Here is a 16,801-nt window from a genome sequence, read left to right on the forward strand (position 1 = left end):
CGATGCTTCCCCTTATTTTCATTACCAATCAACATTCATATCGCTGTGCCGTATAAAACGTGCGAAGCGTTCCATATATTTGTTTCATTTCTCACATCGTCTCCGTCGTCGTCGTCATCGTTCTTCCCGAGTTGCAAAAATAGCTACTTTTATTTTCGAATCCCATAAACCTATTCGCCACGCCACGAACGACTAGCGACAACAACGACAACGATGACGACGACGACGCAGTCGTCGATAACAAAACACACATCGTCGTGACTGTTCCACTGGGTGGATTGCGGTGTGGCTTACTGTGTATTAGAGTTAGCTTCGTGCCATTCATCGCTCGAACAAGATTCGTCACTTTCAAATCTAGTTAGGTAGGCATCATAGGGCCTGACGGAAATATGGAATGTGCTTCACTTGTATTCGTCGCTCCATGGACGGACAATTACGCGCAGCATCACACAATCAATCTCGTCGGCTGCCTGCCTAATGAGAGGCGTTGCGCACGATGATAACGACGATCATAGGAAAGAGTGCGGGGGGTCTTCCCTTATCAACACAGCGCACAGTGGTTCCGTTTGTTCTACGAAGCGGTCACAAATCGTCTCATGCGATATCTTCATGCAAATTACCATCAGAATTCATTCTTCAATTTATACCTTTGGAACTATCAGACCAGGCATTTTCAAACTTTTTGGGTCATGGAGCACTTTTCAAAATTTAATTGCTGCGAGGAGCACTTGTTGATTATCGCGGCTTCATTGAAGTTTGGGCATTTTTGAATGTCGATGTATGAAATATGAATGTCGAGCATACAAGTCCACTGAAAATTGCGCATTCTCTTTTTGTTAGTTACATTTTCATTTATTTGAATTTTGATATACAAAACAATTGATCTAAATTGAAAAGAAATACTTCGATGCTGCTTCAGTTCAGGCTTATATAGTGACAATTTGGCATTCAAATGGAATTGTTTTTGGTTTTTCGAAAAATATTTTGAAATAAGATGATTTAAAACAGCAGAATTGTTGTCATTAAGATTTTTTAAAGTTTTGTTTTTAGTCCCAATAACTGAGCAGAAGTTTGGTGACTATATGTTCCTAATTTTCAATAAAACTCTCTTGAAACAAAGTGCATGAATATCTTGGAAAGCGCACGGGAATGCCTTTTCATGCGTGTGTTCTAAAAAAAAAAGTTTTCATGAAATAATTATACAAAAACACCTTAACGATTAATTGCATCTGCAAATTTCTATGACACAGGATTTTAGAAGATTGAAACCACTTCTCAAATTCTCAAAAAAACAAATGTAGAGAGCTGAGCAGTGCTCTGTGCTGAAAATTTCATATTTGAAATCACATCCCAGTTAACACTAAATAAAACTGTATTTTCAAACAAAATGAAAAACTGCGATGATTTGAAGATAGTTTGTGAGAAGAGATCAAGTGCTCCGGGGAGCACAATCTGAACAACGCTGTAATTAGAAATAGACAAGTACAGAAAAAAACTATACCTACTGTATTCAGATACAGTGTTGCAAAACACACCTATATTCAATTTTAAAATAACTTTTTCGTCTAATGAGTTGATTTTCATTTGAAAAATTACGATTTTAAGCTAATAAGTCAGAATTTTCCATATAAAATCCCAAGCAATCTTCGACGAAATGCAAAATCAAGGTACATATTCTGAGTGGATTAAGAACTAATTGTATAATAGACAATCAAAAATTCACAACAGTGTTGCCAGATTAGTTTTTTAGTTGAATAGTTAAAAATAATGTTGAATAAACTAAAAATATGAAATGAACTAAAAACTCTTGCGATATAAAAATATATTTGAATGTATAAAGTTACGTATCGAAACTGCCATTTATGCGAAATATGCCTTGATGTCGAAATTCATCATAATTCTAGTATGTCATTCAATTGTTGACCAAACAGGTAAAACGATTGTTTTTTGTTCAGAAATTTCCATTTCGGACAGCACTACCATCTCATGTTTGATTAGAGTACCGTAAAATGGGTTGTTGAGGACACGTCTTTCAAGTTCGATGAGTGATGGATATGTTGAAAGTCGATATGCCAGCCATTTGAAAAGCTTGATTTGTTCGGAGGATTGTAATAGGTGCTGTCTTTTAATATGGAGTATTGTGAATATTGACAACTTTTCAAATAATTTTTGGTCGAATGTTATGATGATGATGTGGTACTACAATCTATTGTAGCAAGGCATCTGAAATAATCTGACTAGCAATTAGCAATTAGCAGTTGTGTGTGAGCAGTCAGTCACGTGTATGAAGGGCCAAAAATAACTATGCGGACCCGCAAGCAGAGACACTTGCACCAAACCCACGACAGGGGAAGAGAATCTCGTTCCAGACGAAAGTTTTCACGATTAACCGTAAAATCAAGCCTTCGATTAACAGAATACTCCCAATAGATGAGATCGAACAGCCCGCCCTCATTCCCCAAAATGTTAGCAACGAGGAAGCAGTCCCAAGCCCACTGTCCAAATCGCTTCAGACAGGTGCCCTGATGGTCACACCCTACTCAAAATAAATATAATCATTGATATACAGTCAAATATTATGTATCATGGAAAGATCTCGCCAGTTTTCTTACGCATCCTCTTGTTGTATTTTGAACCTCGTTGTCAAACCCTGAACAGCTTTACCGATGAGAATAATGTTCCTATTATTTTTCGTTAGCTACCAGAGATGAAATCTTCACTATGTACTGCTGAAACTGACACTACTATTCCCATCACATACGTCACTTACTTCATACGATTTTATCCAAACAAACATTGTAAGATAGATCCATGATTAAAAACAGAAATATTGGCAACTCAGAATTTTTACAACGCACGTTGCTACACTTATTAGCCCCATATCTAGCGTCGACTTTACGCAAAATAATTTATCGGATTCAAAATACACGTTCCTTTTTTCATCCATCAATCTCCCACATTGCTTCGTTTCACTGAAGCCACGCCACATATTCTCAAGTATTTCATAACTTTTTCGTGCATTTTCTCTTCTCTCTAACTCTCTAACTCTCTAACTAACTGAGAAAAGAGAATCAATGAAACACAGTTGCACTGGTGCACGCTATGTCTAAGCCAGCAGATTATAAAAATCGAATGTACCTCTGATTTTTTCCCGCTAGACATCAGTATTTGGTCTATAATTTTATAATCGGAAGGTTACAAAATATTCCATCGGTGAAATTTTTCCCATACATTTTATAGGGGCTGAAATGTGATTTTCATAGTCTGTATATGAAAAAATAGCTAAAAAGCGGAAGAAATCAAAATTCCACCGATGAAATATTTTAAAACCTTTCGATTATGAAAATATAACCCAATTACTGAACTCTAGCGGAAAAAAAAATCCGAGGTACATTCGATTTGCATAATCTACTGGTTTAGACATAGCGTGAGGTGTTCTTCATACTCATCCGCTGCACAAGTATGGACACTTACACCATGCCGAAAATGTTTCCTTTGCAACACACCATAAAACGCTCAACACGCTACGCGATGCATCTCTGACATTGTACGCACACACTCGAAACTCATACAACATGATAGATGCACCACGTAGATATGGCCGGATGTTGAAGAACAACGCAAGATGATTTGAAAACTCACGATTTTAGAGACAAATTATATACACAGAAACTATTTGCAGATGTCTACCGATAAATTGAACTTAAAATAAATGAATTCACGTTTGATTTCAGTTTTGGTTCACATTTTTGCACTAAACATCAAGAAAAATATCGGACGGTATTCAAAAGCAAACCTCCTGCTTAGCAATGCACCCAAAACTCACATTTTCGGTCGAATTTTAGGGGTTCAAAACATTTAGGTATCTAAAAAATTATGATACAATATTGAGAAGAATGTATGTATAACAGAGCAGATAAGTATATTTGTTTGAGATCAAAATATAGACCAAATTTTTATTAAAACAGTTCTTTCCAGGTTTTGATTTTTAATATTTTTTTTATTGATTACCAATCTTACTTTTTCTAAGGTTACTTAAATCATTCGATCTATGTCGTAAAAAAAAGTTAAGTCAAAGTTATGGGTTATTCCCAATGTTGCACTGCACAGCTTCTAGTATTCAAAAACTGCAAATTTGCAGGTTATGATCCTGTTTTACATCGGTACAAGAAAATTTCAAGATAGGTGTATGATGCATGCAAATAGAATAAATATGCATGAATGATTAATAGTTTGCAGGAAGGCCCACTTGAATTATATTGAAGTAATTTAACCAATTAAATTGAATGGAGAGCATCAACATAGTTGATCAAAAAAGAAATAATATTTTGCTGTACACAAAATATAGCTTCATTTACATAACTCAAAGCTCTCAACATTATCTTTGCGCATTTCCGTCAAAAATTACACATTTTAATGATAAACTCAGGAATCATTCATGTGATCTTCATAATTATTATTGGTTTTTGATATACACGCCAGGAGAATGATAGGGCTGTCTTTTTTCCAATTATTATTGACATACTAGGAGTTGCTCAAAATTTAAGTTGAACTTTTTTTTCATCACACCCCATTTTACGATAAGATTTTTGTATTTTAATAAATATAACGACTGGATTGGAAAGTATATTTAGAAAAAAAAAAGCAATTGAAATTAGCATAAGCATTGATAACCGTACAATTCGTAGTTGCTACTCCGAGATTGACCGGAATAATCAAAATTGCATAGAAAACCAACTGAAGTAGCTTGGGACTAGCATACATCTTCAATTTACAATTTCGAGGACTCCAAATTTAGTAATGTCAATAACGGCGGTGGACGTTCCTTACGGAAGAGAAGGAATATTAGTGTAACGTCCATTGCTAATAGAGACCGAGATCATCTCTGCATCTCCATGGTTTTCACAGGAAGGAGTTTTGTTAGTGGGAGGGTCCAAAAACCATAAGATCGGGATTCACCTTGGTTAGTGATGAGTGAGATTCATGTAGCCTCTATTTGCCTCTATCAGTGCGTTGACAAGTTTAATGTCGAACTATTCAAAAGCTTTTTTTGAGTAATAGCGAAATAAAATAAAAGAGAGTTCTGTTTGATCTTCCGACCTTGACGCTTGCTTCTGCGGGAGCGGGTGACGAGGGCAGGATCAAACATGTCGCGCGTCGGTCGAGTAAAGTGAAAAAGTGCCGCGATCGGTTAGTTCTGTTTGATCTTCGACCTTGACGATTGCTGGCAGTGCGTCAAGAAAGCCCGAGCAGTCGTCAGTTGTTTTCCCTCTCGGGTCGTGCGCCTATTTTCTCTGAGTGATTTTATATAGCCGAGCAAACGAGTTAAGCTGAATGTGGATTGTTGCTGCTCAGTCAAGGATGACGGATCAATTGGTGAGCTCGTTTCATGCTACTATTTCTAATCTATAAAATATGTATGACTGCACATTTAATCGATACAACGGTAGGACGTAAATATGATTTTTCAACAAACTATGAATGGTTCGTCACTGTGAGTGTCGACATAAACTCTAATTCATGAATTATTTATGTTTCACATTTTTTTGTTTTCAAAACACCCCTTTCTTTTTATCTTTATTTTTGTAATTATAAAAAAAAACTTTGAATGGTTCGACACTATAAGTGTAGACTTGCGAAAGGTTCACTTTATTCAACAAACTTTGGATGGTTCGCCACTGTAAGTGTCGGCATAAGAATAAGAGTGTTCTATGATGTTCCAGCCAATCGAGTTTTTGTTTCTTTTCAAATAAGTAAAATATAATAACACATGCTTTCGTACTGACAGCTGTAGGTATGTTACATTTAGATATTTATTCAACAAACTTTGAATGGTTCGTCACCTCAAGTGTCGGCATAATTTTCCTTTACATAGAAATTGTTCATATCAAATGAAAATATTATATTTTCATAAAAGCATATTTATATTTGACAAAAAACTATTTATCATGGTCTAATTACTTATCAAAGTGAATCCTTTGACCCAACGATCCTCCCCATTAACAAACATCCTTCCCAGTAACCTTTGTGGAGATGCAGAGGCAAACACGGTCTCCAAATAGCAAAGGTTACACACTAACATTCCTTCCCCCAATCCCACCTGACTGCAAGGACGTGGCCGGCGCCGTTATTGACCATGTATAAATAGAGGTACTGAATTATGCACACTGAAGAAGATTATGGCCAATCCCAGCCGAACTTCTAGTTGATTCTTTGTGCATTTTCACTGACTTCGGTCAATCACGGAATAGCAACCATTGATATGTGTAGCCAGTCTAAGCTAAGCTAAGCTAATAGCGAAATAAAATAAAAGAATATGTACGTTCCCCTCAAAATGTTATAAACCAAGAATAGGGACTTATGCCGACACTTTTAGTGACGAACCGTCATTAGTTTGTTTAGCGATTAAATAAACGTAACATTGCCACGATACAAATGTGTGTTATAACAATGTGTGTTATAATCCATCCTTGACTGAAGTCACTTTCTCGATATCAACGAATTTACTTTGTGCACTGCTTATTAGTGGTTCATTAATTACGTAAGACAATTTTGGCGACTTTTCGACCCCCCTTTCTCCCATTGTAAGATTTTTGTATGAAAATTGAAAATAATTTGTTTGACACGTAAGAAATCACAAAACCCACTTCCCCCCCTCCCCCATAACCACTTACGTAATTAATGGACAGCTCCTAAGGTATGGAACCGGGTAAAAAACATATTTCACTCTCTCTGGCGTCACGAGAAACCAAATCTGAAAACATTTCACTCCGGGGACGCGAAAACCGAATCCATATGAAATGACAAACCGAAAGAGAAAACATAAATTTCACTCCGGGGCTGCGAAAACAGAATCCACTTTCTCGGACTTCACGAAGCACACTCCTTAGATAAAAGCAATTGCAATAAATCAAAGATCTGGCAACACTGTTATGAAATGTGATTCCATATAGAAAATTCGAGCTTTTTAACTTGGAACGCAATTTCTCAGAATTGCCTCAAAACACCACTGGGAGTTAAGTGACTTATTTTTTTCAAATAAATAAACACTTATTCGTCGAAAAATCGATTTAAAATTTCAATATTTATGCAGTTAGCTCTCTCGAACTTGATATCGAGTTAGAGGGGTATCGAATAATAGAACACAAAATTAGTGAAAATGCGTCCTAAGGGACCATCAAGGTAGCCATGAAATCCAACGATTACTATGGTTCTCCAACTTCATATCGAGATACCGAATGTCGATTAAAGGAGAGTTGACTGTATAAATAAAAATGGAATGGAATTTGTATGTCACGAGTTGGCATGAGACCGGGTAAACAGGACTTGTATAACTCCGTTGCGTTCATCTCGTTGCGTTTCGTGAGGGGACAGCTAGTTGAAAACAAGAATATTTGGCAACACTGTTTACAAAAATAGATATTCTTTCTGAACTCCATAAACGGGTTTCTTCAAAAGTACCGAAGGTCAATTTTTTCTGTGTCCAATAGTTTCGACGATATAAATTGAATAATGTAAGATAAGATGCCTGTGTTGGTAGCAAAGCTCAAAGCTTCTCCAGTAGAGAAGCTAGGTAGAATACAGGACGCTTCGATGCTTACTGACTTTGAAATGGCTTGCTCAATTTTCACCACCTAATAAAATTCAAATCTTGCGACGCCTATCAACCTATTCGTTTCCATCATTTGTAAAAATCTTCTATAGATTCCCTTTACCTTTGAGTCGCATGACCGCTATAGCCATAAAACAAAAATAATATAACAATCACGATCGATACCTTCTCCTATAAATCATGAATTCTTGTCAAATTTTTAATCAATAGGAGTGTTCCGATACGCGTAACAATTTGGCCTTTTACATGGATCAAGGAGTTTTAGCCAAAATTTGATTGAAATTTGCGGTGGTCAATTCCACGTTTGTACTTTTGTGGAAACTCGCTAAGAAATGACTCATATTAATGTACATGAATGATGTTAACATTCATGAGATCATATAATATCCATAAAAAGATAAAAGAGTAAAAAATAAAACAACTTATTTCTAGATTTTTGGCCTATAAGCGGTATCACCGTGCAGCAGCGGGGGGAAAACTTTTACCTTGTAACGCTAAGCGACGACTAAGATGTTGATGAAAGTGTTGCTCCATGAAGCGCGCCTTGTGTCCATACAAGGCAAGAACATCCATCAATCCATTGCTCGTGTGCTTCCCTTTAGTCGTCTTTCGAATGCATTTCATTATCATCTGATTAATTGCAGATAGAGGATGGGTAAGCTTAAGAGAGGGGAGGAGGCGTTTGATAGTAGATCATTTTATCTCTAAACTCTCACTTCCCGGCGAGGCAACGAAGGCAGCAAGCTAACAACAATTGATTACTGCTACTGGTCTTGTCGGAGGCAATTTTCCAGACGACTGGTTCGACTCTTTCAGAAGGTAAGATAAGTGTTGAATTCACTTAAAAACATGGACTTTCGATATAATAGTAAGAGTTCTGTTATTGAAACCGCTTAAAAAGGTTCAAGTTTTGAAGAAATCCTAAGAATAATCCTTTTCTTTCGAATAAAATCCTTAAAATAATCCTAGAAAAAAAATTGAAGAAGATTTAGACTTGTTCTTGAAAAAAAAGTATCATTGGTTGAAATTCTTTTATAATCCTTGATGATATTACAGGAATTTACACAAAAAATATAGTTGACATTTTAGAAAAGTTGTAGAGGAGTTCTTATTACCAATTCTCAGATAATTTTTATTATTCTAAGCGGAGTCCTGCTTTCCTGGTATCGAGTATCTGGGTAATCTCTATGGAAATTTGTTGAGCAGTACCTTAACATGTCCCTAGAGGAATCTAGAAGAAATTTTTTAGAAATTAACAAAACCCCCATCCAAACTCCCAACGTTTTCTTGTGGAAGTGCAGAGGACTCTTCGGCTTCCATAAAGCAAGTAAAGGTAAATATTTCTCTCCCATCCCCAAATTGACCTGCATTCGGACGCAGCCGGTGCCGTTATTGTTTATTTTGAGGATACTATTGAATCTGAGTAGCGTTCGTTGGTTCCCTTTGTAAGTACAGTTGTTCTAGCAATAACGGAGTAGCAATTGCGGGCGGTCAATCATGCTCATGTTCATGCTCAATCCATGAAAACTTTATGGATCAATTTCTTTTGAAGTCCACAAATAACTTCTGTTGGATCTTTAAAGGTATTCTTACCTTGAATAATTCATAGAATTCTGTGTAGTAATTTGTATATTATTCCTGGAGTCAATAAGGATAAAATGCTTGATGGAATTTCCTGTACATTGTCGAATTTATTATAAGAATAAGATTTTGTGAGTAAATTAGTCAAAAAAGTTTAATTTTATAACTAAAAGCTAAGCAAACTTGCTTGATATGATAAGTCGTAGGTGACTTCATCAAAATTTTCTATTCAGAAAAAAGTCCCTCCATCAAACACTTTTCCTTTCAATTACGAGGTGGTTGTTGCAGTTGCAACAACATCTACGATGGGTGACAATCTACTACATATCGACACCAACAACCGAAGGGAAAGGAAATCGAAAGTTTCCATTCTTTCATAAGATCGGACGACGCAGACGAAGACGGTGACGACGGGAGAAATCATCACCGACATGGGAAAATCAAGTAGCTAACTCGCTTTATCCATCCAGCCAGCGTCGTCGTATGTGCAGGTTTTCAAACGCAGTTGCAGTTGCAACTGCAGATGGAAGAAGCAACCGTGGAGGAGAGATTTTCATTTTCTATTGCCACAATTGGCCATGAAAAACGAGACTCCCGTCGTCAACGTCTCACAGTTGGTAGAAGGTAACTATCTACGACATAGGTTCCCAAACTATTTGAATGCACGAGCCAGCTAGTTTCCTACGTTTTAATGTCATATCGCATACTTTCAATCAAATTGAAAATTATTCCGACTTTTTAGAAAATTTAATTTTTTTAAAAACATTTCTAAATTGTTGATAGATTGTTGATGTATAAATATAAAATTATTGACAACGTAAGGTTCTAAGAAACATTCAACAATATATGCGAAAAATACGATATGCAGTTTGGGAACCTCTGGCCCATGATGAAGCACTTGCAGCAACAGCAGCAGCAGCAAAGCGACTTCCCATCGATGGATGACGACAAAGACGATGAGGTTGTGGCGTGTGCAGATCACTCTCACTGGTTTCATCCGGAGTTTTATTAGATGGAAGAGCAGAGAGAGAGAGGGGATGGGTGGAAAAACATGCGTTAGACCTAGTGAAAAGTGAAAAACCCGGTGACTGAGTGAACCAATTGTGGCTTGTGCAAACGGCGACCGGATTTGTAGGTGTTGTTTAACTGTAGTTTTCCATTGGTGTTCAATGTCGTTACTTTTCATCGCCTAGTGACAATTTTTCAGATTCTCAAACATAATAATTTTGATTTCTTTCACCATTTTAAATATACTTTTGATAGATTTAAATGATTTTATAGAATGTACTTGCCAAGAGGCGTTTGAAGTACTTCTTCTATCTTCTATCTCCCTATCTTCCATCTTCCAATCTTCCATCTTCTATCTTCTATCTTCTATCTCTACTTCTATATCTATCTTCTATCTTCTATCTTCTATCTTCTATCTTCTATCTTCTATCTTTATCTTCTATCTTCTATCTTCTATCTTCTATCTTCTATCTTCTATCTTCTATCTTCTATCTTCTATCTTCTATCTTCTATCTTCTACTCTTCTATCTCTATCTTCTATCTTCTATCTTCTATCTTCTATCTTCTATCTTCTATCTTCTATCTTCTATCTTCTATCTTCTATCTTCTATCTTCTATCTTCTATCTTCTATCTTCTATCTTCTATCTTCTATCTTCTATCTTCTATCTTCTATCTTCTATCTTCTATCTTCTATCTTCTATCTTCTATCTTCTATCTTCTATCTTCTATCTTCTATCTTCTATCTTCTATCTTCTATCTTCTATCTTCTATCTTCTATCTTCTATCTTCTATCTTCTATCTTCTATCTTCTATCTTCTATCTTCTATCTTCTATCTTCTATCTTCTATCTTCTATCTTCTATCTTCTATCTTCTATCTTCTATCTTCTATCTTCTATCTTCTATCTTCTATCTTCTATCTTCTATCTTCTATCTTCTATCTTCTATCTTCTATCTTCTATCTTCTATCTTCTATCTTCTATCTTCTATCTTCTATCTTCTATCTTCTATCTTCTATCTTCTATCTTCTATCTTCTATCTTCTATCTTCTATCTTCTATCTTCTATCTTCTATCTTCTATCTTCTATCTTCTATCTTCTATCTTCTAATCTTCTATCTTCTATCTTCTATCTTCTATCTTCTAACTTCTATCTTCTATCTTCTAACTCTATCTTCTATCTTCTATCTTCTATCTTCTATCTTCTATCTTCTATCTTCTATCTTCTATCTTCTATCTTCTATCTTCTATCTTCTATCTTCTATCTTCTATCTTCTATCTTCTATCTTCTATCTTCTATCTTCTATCTTCTATCTTCTATCTTCTATCTTCTATCTTCTATCTTCTATCTTCTATCTTCTATCTTCTATCTTCTATCTTCTATCTTCTATCTTCTATCTTCTATCTTCTATCTTCTATCTTCTATCTTCTATCTTCTATCTTCTATCTTCTATCTTCTATCTTCTATCTTCTATCTTCTATCTTCTATCTTCTATCTTCTATCTCTATCTTCTATCTTCTATCTTCTATCTTCTAACTTCTATCTTCTATCTTCTAACTTCTATCTTCTATCTTCTAACTTCTATCTTCTATCTTCTATCTTCTATCTTCTATCTCCTACCTTCTATCTTCTATCTTCTATCTTCCTATCTTCCTATCTTCTATCTGAAAAATGTTCCAAAAGCTTTAGTGTTTCACTGTTATAATCGAGAGAGGGCGAGAGAGGAGAGAATATCGTATTGTTACCTAGGTGCTTTAGTAAACTGCCCTTCTACGCCTACCTGTCCCATGTTCTATGTAAACCTTATGGACCGCAGGACAAATATGCGTAGAACGACAGTAAAGTTCAGCGAGATATCTTCAATATTCTTCTCTCATACCAATACCGATTTCCACTCCACCAGACAATCGAAACGTTAAGTTCATTATTAAAAAAGCATCCCGCCCCCGGGTGGACTCGAACCACCAACCTTTCGGTTAACAGCCGAACGCGCTAACCGATTGCGCCACGAAGGCTTGATAACAAACGAACTCATTTGCTCGTTCGACAATGCTCCATTTACTCACAGCGATTCACGTGATAGGTTTTAAATCAACATTGCTAGTTTTATTACGGTTTTAATTCGGTCAGAATTTGAAAAAAAAAACATAAATGTGCCAATGGTATGATCTTTTGCGTCATTAATTCTGTAAAGTTCAACTTCAATCGTGGTTGTCAGTCTCTATTCCTGTGCACATGCTTTAATTGCCATAACACAAATTAAATTCCGCGCAATCCCTCAATCTTATCTAGTCCACGCCAAAATGGCACGCTTTAGAACTCATAAACTTGAAACTCTCTTTCGAGGAGCAGCCTGTCAAATCAATCAAAACTGACTGTCACTGCCTTTCCCGACTCGCTAACGTAACGACGACGACATATCACAGGTTACACGCACTTCCTGCCCTCATTGGCTAAAATTATAACCCTTTTTTCCTCCTATATAAATAAATCTCCGACTCCGACTCACACTCCAGAGAGCAGCATCAGGGTGCATCTCTAAATGCGTTCCCTGATTAATTCAATGCACCGCACTGCGAAATCGTACCGAGATCGGTCGTCAGTGCAGGGCTGGTAGCGACTGAGAGTCTTAATATAGGAAGAAAAAAAAACAGATAGAAACCAAACAGGAACCAAGAACTCAATAAGAAACCAGATGACAAGAGTTTTTAAGAGATTTTTCAACATATCCAACCAGACATTTCTAGCAGTTTTTGTGAATTCCTCGTGACATCCCGACAAAAAGTATCGAACGTATGAATATAAGAATTTTCCATAATTTTCAACGGGAATTTCTACACTAATGAATTCTGAAATTTGCCTCTGATATTACTGCGAAGATTTCTCCAGAAGTCCAAACAGTGATTCCTTCAAGAATTTCTTCTTCCTTCAAAAGTTCCGCTACATGATTTTTGGAGACATCTCGCAAGGATTCATTGATTCTTCCAGGTAATCGTTTCTCAAATTTCGTTTTTGCGACCCTACAATGTCTGGTCTGCTCGTAGTACATATGAAGCGACGTGCTGACAGATCTGGGGTTGCGAGAACCAAGTTTAGATAATGAGACTTTTTTAGGGATTTTTGTAGAAAATTTTCTACAAATTCACAAAGTTTGTTTTAGTTTTAAATTCACGGGTATTTTCATAGAAAAACTTTCATGAATTTAATTAATGTTTTTATTGGTTCTTCGAATTATTTATCAAAGATTCAGCTATTAATACCTTAATGAAATACGCTGGATATTCTTAAAGAAAATTCTTCAGGGATTTCGTATTACGTTTCTCATGGAACAAAACCCACCGTTCATAAATTATTCATAAATTATTCCAAGAACTCTGCCAAAAAACGAAGAAGAATTCTTTCACAAATTTCATTACAAAATTGTATTACAATGTGAATGCCTGGATTTTTAATCAAACGATCTTCCTAGAAATTACTCCAGAGATTGCATGAAGAATTTCTTCAGTAAAAACTCCAAATATGTTTTCAGACATTTCTTCAGTGGCTTCAAACATCCATTCATATCCATTCATAAATTCTGTTTATACAGCATCTTTTCAGCTGAATAAACTATTATTCAGCTACCAATGTTACTTGGGTCGGCAAAAAGTTATGAAAATTCGTAATAACTTCAGGAATTACTCAAATAATTAATCCAGATATTTTTTAAAGAATTCATTGGAGTTCAAATTGTCTAGAAATGTTACAAAAATCTTGTAGAATTTTTTTCAAGCACTAAGCTGAGGGCCACATTCCGTTTCAGTGGAAATGAAGTATAAGATATGGTTATAATTTTGTTTAATTTGCCCGACATCGACATGCTATGGCGGTAAAATCGCCTAAATTGATGCTTCAACCATGTTCCATTCAGGCTTTATTTTGCTCATCTTGATCTGATAGATGGAGCGACCTCGTACGCTCATAACAATTATGAGTCAGCATTCGATGTTGGTTGAATAATCCGTGGTTGAGAGAGTGGAGAGAAACGTTGGCTCTATCCAATCGCACATCTTCCATTTGACAGCTCTAGCTTACTGCGAAGCTCTGCAAACACATCATCATTGCTTTTGGGATGAACTGAGGTTGGTTTCTCCGTCAACGCAAGAGCATGATTTCGCTGTCCTCTTTGCACTTTTGGGCAAAAAGCTACAAAGAGACAACGAAGAGCTGTCAGGAAATGCTCTTCCCCGAACTGAGAAATGGGAAAAAATGCTCTCCCCCTAACTGAGAAAGGGAGAAAATAAAATCTTTCTCTTTTAAGCACTGAGGTTGTCAAAACAAACTCTTTACCACTGTGGGAATGAAAATAAGCAAAGACAAACGTGTAAACTCTTCATCTCACAGATCAAGTACGCTCAGTTTGTGGGTGACATCGCTTCTCTTTTGTAGTTGCTCAGTAAAAGGGGGAGAAAGAGGTTAAGTCAAGAGCAAGGAAGAAGCCTGGTCCATTAAACACGTTGACTTCGCAAAAAATGTTAAACAATGTTATAATCACAAATCATTACAGCCCTTAATGCTGTTGTAGCGTTTCTTATGCTGTGAAACATTTGAAAAGTTCCAGAACATTCTACAAATCAGAGAGTAGACTGTTACCCGGAAATTATTTAATGTTCTACTGAATAGTTGTTGTATGATTCATTGTGGTACATCAAAATTACAGTTGTAATGTTCTTACCTTCGAATTAACTGTTGTAGGGCTCTGCAAATTATGTCGTAGTGCTCAGAGAAAAACATATTGGTACAACATTTCAAAGCTTTACTGTCAGACAGATAAATCTAGAAATTTAGATATTTATTGAAGAAAATAATTACATTCGTGAATATTATCTTGCAACATTTTCTGATGAAATTTCTTGAAAACGTCGGAGTTTCCTGAAGAAATTGTATAGAGATTGGATGAACTACTGGAATAATTGTTGTATTTCCTGCTGGTGTGATACTTTACACATTTAGATTTATGGATTTGAGTGGGAACCCAACAGCTAATGTTCGGTGATATAATTGACATTTATTTTCAGTTTTAGATGAATCTGTAACTTTGCTACGGACTTACTTCAATTTACAGAAATGTTCAGCTGTTGAGATTACGGAAAATTCATCGAAACTCGAAAAATGCACTTGGTATGTATGGCAGACTTAACAAGATAAAGTCTTCGAGCAATGTTTGGAAGGGTGCGAAAGTAATTCTTGTATGGAATGCTGGGGAGTTTCTTAGAGAAATGACTGCAGTAACTTCATGAGGGCATCCTGGAAGAGTTCTTATTAGATTTCCTGGAACAACTGTGACGGATTTTTTAAGCAATTTCTGGAATGAACTATGAATAAGTTCTCGAAGGTATCTTTATGAAAATGGCTGGAAGAATAACTAAAAAACATCGGCGTAGAAACTCCTGAAGGAGTTGGGTTTCCTATAAAAATCCTCAAACAAATTTCTTCAAAAAATCTGAAATAAATCTTGTGGATTTTTTTTTTGTATAAATTGGAGAAATTTGTGAAAGAATAACTGAAAAAAAAAATCAATTGCAAGAAAACCTAGTAAGGATAATTGGCCGGTTATTATAGTTATTTCTGTAGAAAGTTCGCATATTCCTCTAAATATCTTTTGAGGAATCGCTGGAGAGAGTTGGTCATGTAATGTCTAGAAGTATTGCTGGAGAGATTGTGATAGTTTTCTAGAGGAAACCTCTGGAGCAGGGGTTGAATTCTGAGAAAATAGAGAGTACCTCTCACTTATTTCTCTCTGTAACAATCATGATCCGCAACACATCATGAGAGTCTGTTTATCGCCTACTGCTACAGCTTTGATTATATCGGGGGAATGACAGTGCATGATTAAACCCTTCTAAACAAGCTTCAAATCTGGAGTCAGTCTTACCATAGGATGTTCGAGGATTGTTTATCATGCTAGTGAAGTAAAACATCTACCCCTTATGGTAAATAAGCGAGAAAAATTGGTTTTATCATCGCTCTCTCTTTATGGCTTTCCTTCGCTGCTGCTATTTATCAAGTTTGTTACAACTTGTGAAACATTGCGATCATTAACCGACACAGATACGATGTTTTTCTTCGCTTGCTTTGATCGTACTTCGAAATCAATTGAGAACGAATTATGCAATGCCTGCTCTGGAGAAATCGTTAGAAGAATTGTTGAAAGAAATCCGTAATGAAATTCTTGAAGAAACTGTGGAATAGACTCGTAAAAAACTCTGAAGTCTCTATAAATTTGTCATCCACACGTAGAAAATGAAAAAAAAAATGACTTTAAAGACCATTTTGGTAATAAAGAGGCTTTACATAGAACTGAATATATTTAGAGACTTAAAATCGAGACCTGCTACCAGCCCTGCTGAGAGGCTAGATTGATGATGAGCAAACTACACACACGGGACGGGAAGTCCCCATCTTGGTGATCTACGGTCTGAAAATAGGTGCGCTCCGTGAATCAACTAACGACGAAGACGAAGGCGATGGCTATATGCACTTTTCTCAACCAAAGAGTCACGACGACGACGTAAGGCATCCTAGTTTTTGCATACTAATGGCGTTGATGCTGCTGCTGGCTG

General features: G+C 36.2%; 1 non-coding gene across 1 annotated transcript; it reads right to left on the reverse strand.

Annotated features, from left to right (window-relative positions):
* Nucleotides 1-12,140: 12,140 nt before the first annotated feature.
* On the reverse strand, nt 12,141-12,214 carry Trnan-guu. Its single transcript has one exon. It is a non-coding gene; the product is annotated as a tRNA-Asn (tRNA).
* Nucleotides 12,215-16,801: the final 4,587 nt, after the last annotated feature.

This window comes from Aedes aegypti, chromosome 2 (assembly GCF_002204515.2).
Source record: "Aedes aegypti strain LVP_AGWG chromosome 2, AaegL5.0 Primary Assembly, whole genome shotgun sequence".
NCBI lineage: Eukaryota > Metazoa > Arthropoda > Insecta > Diptera > Culicidae > Aedes > Aedes aegypti.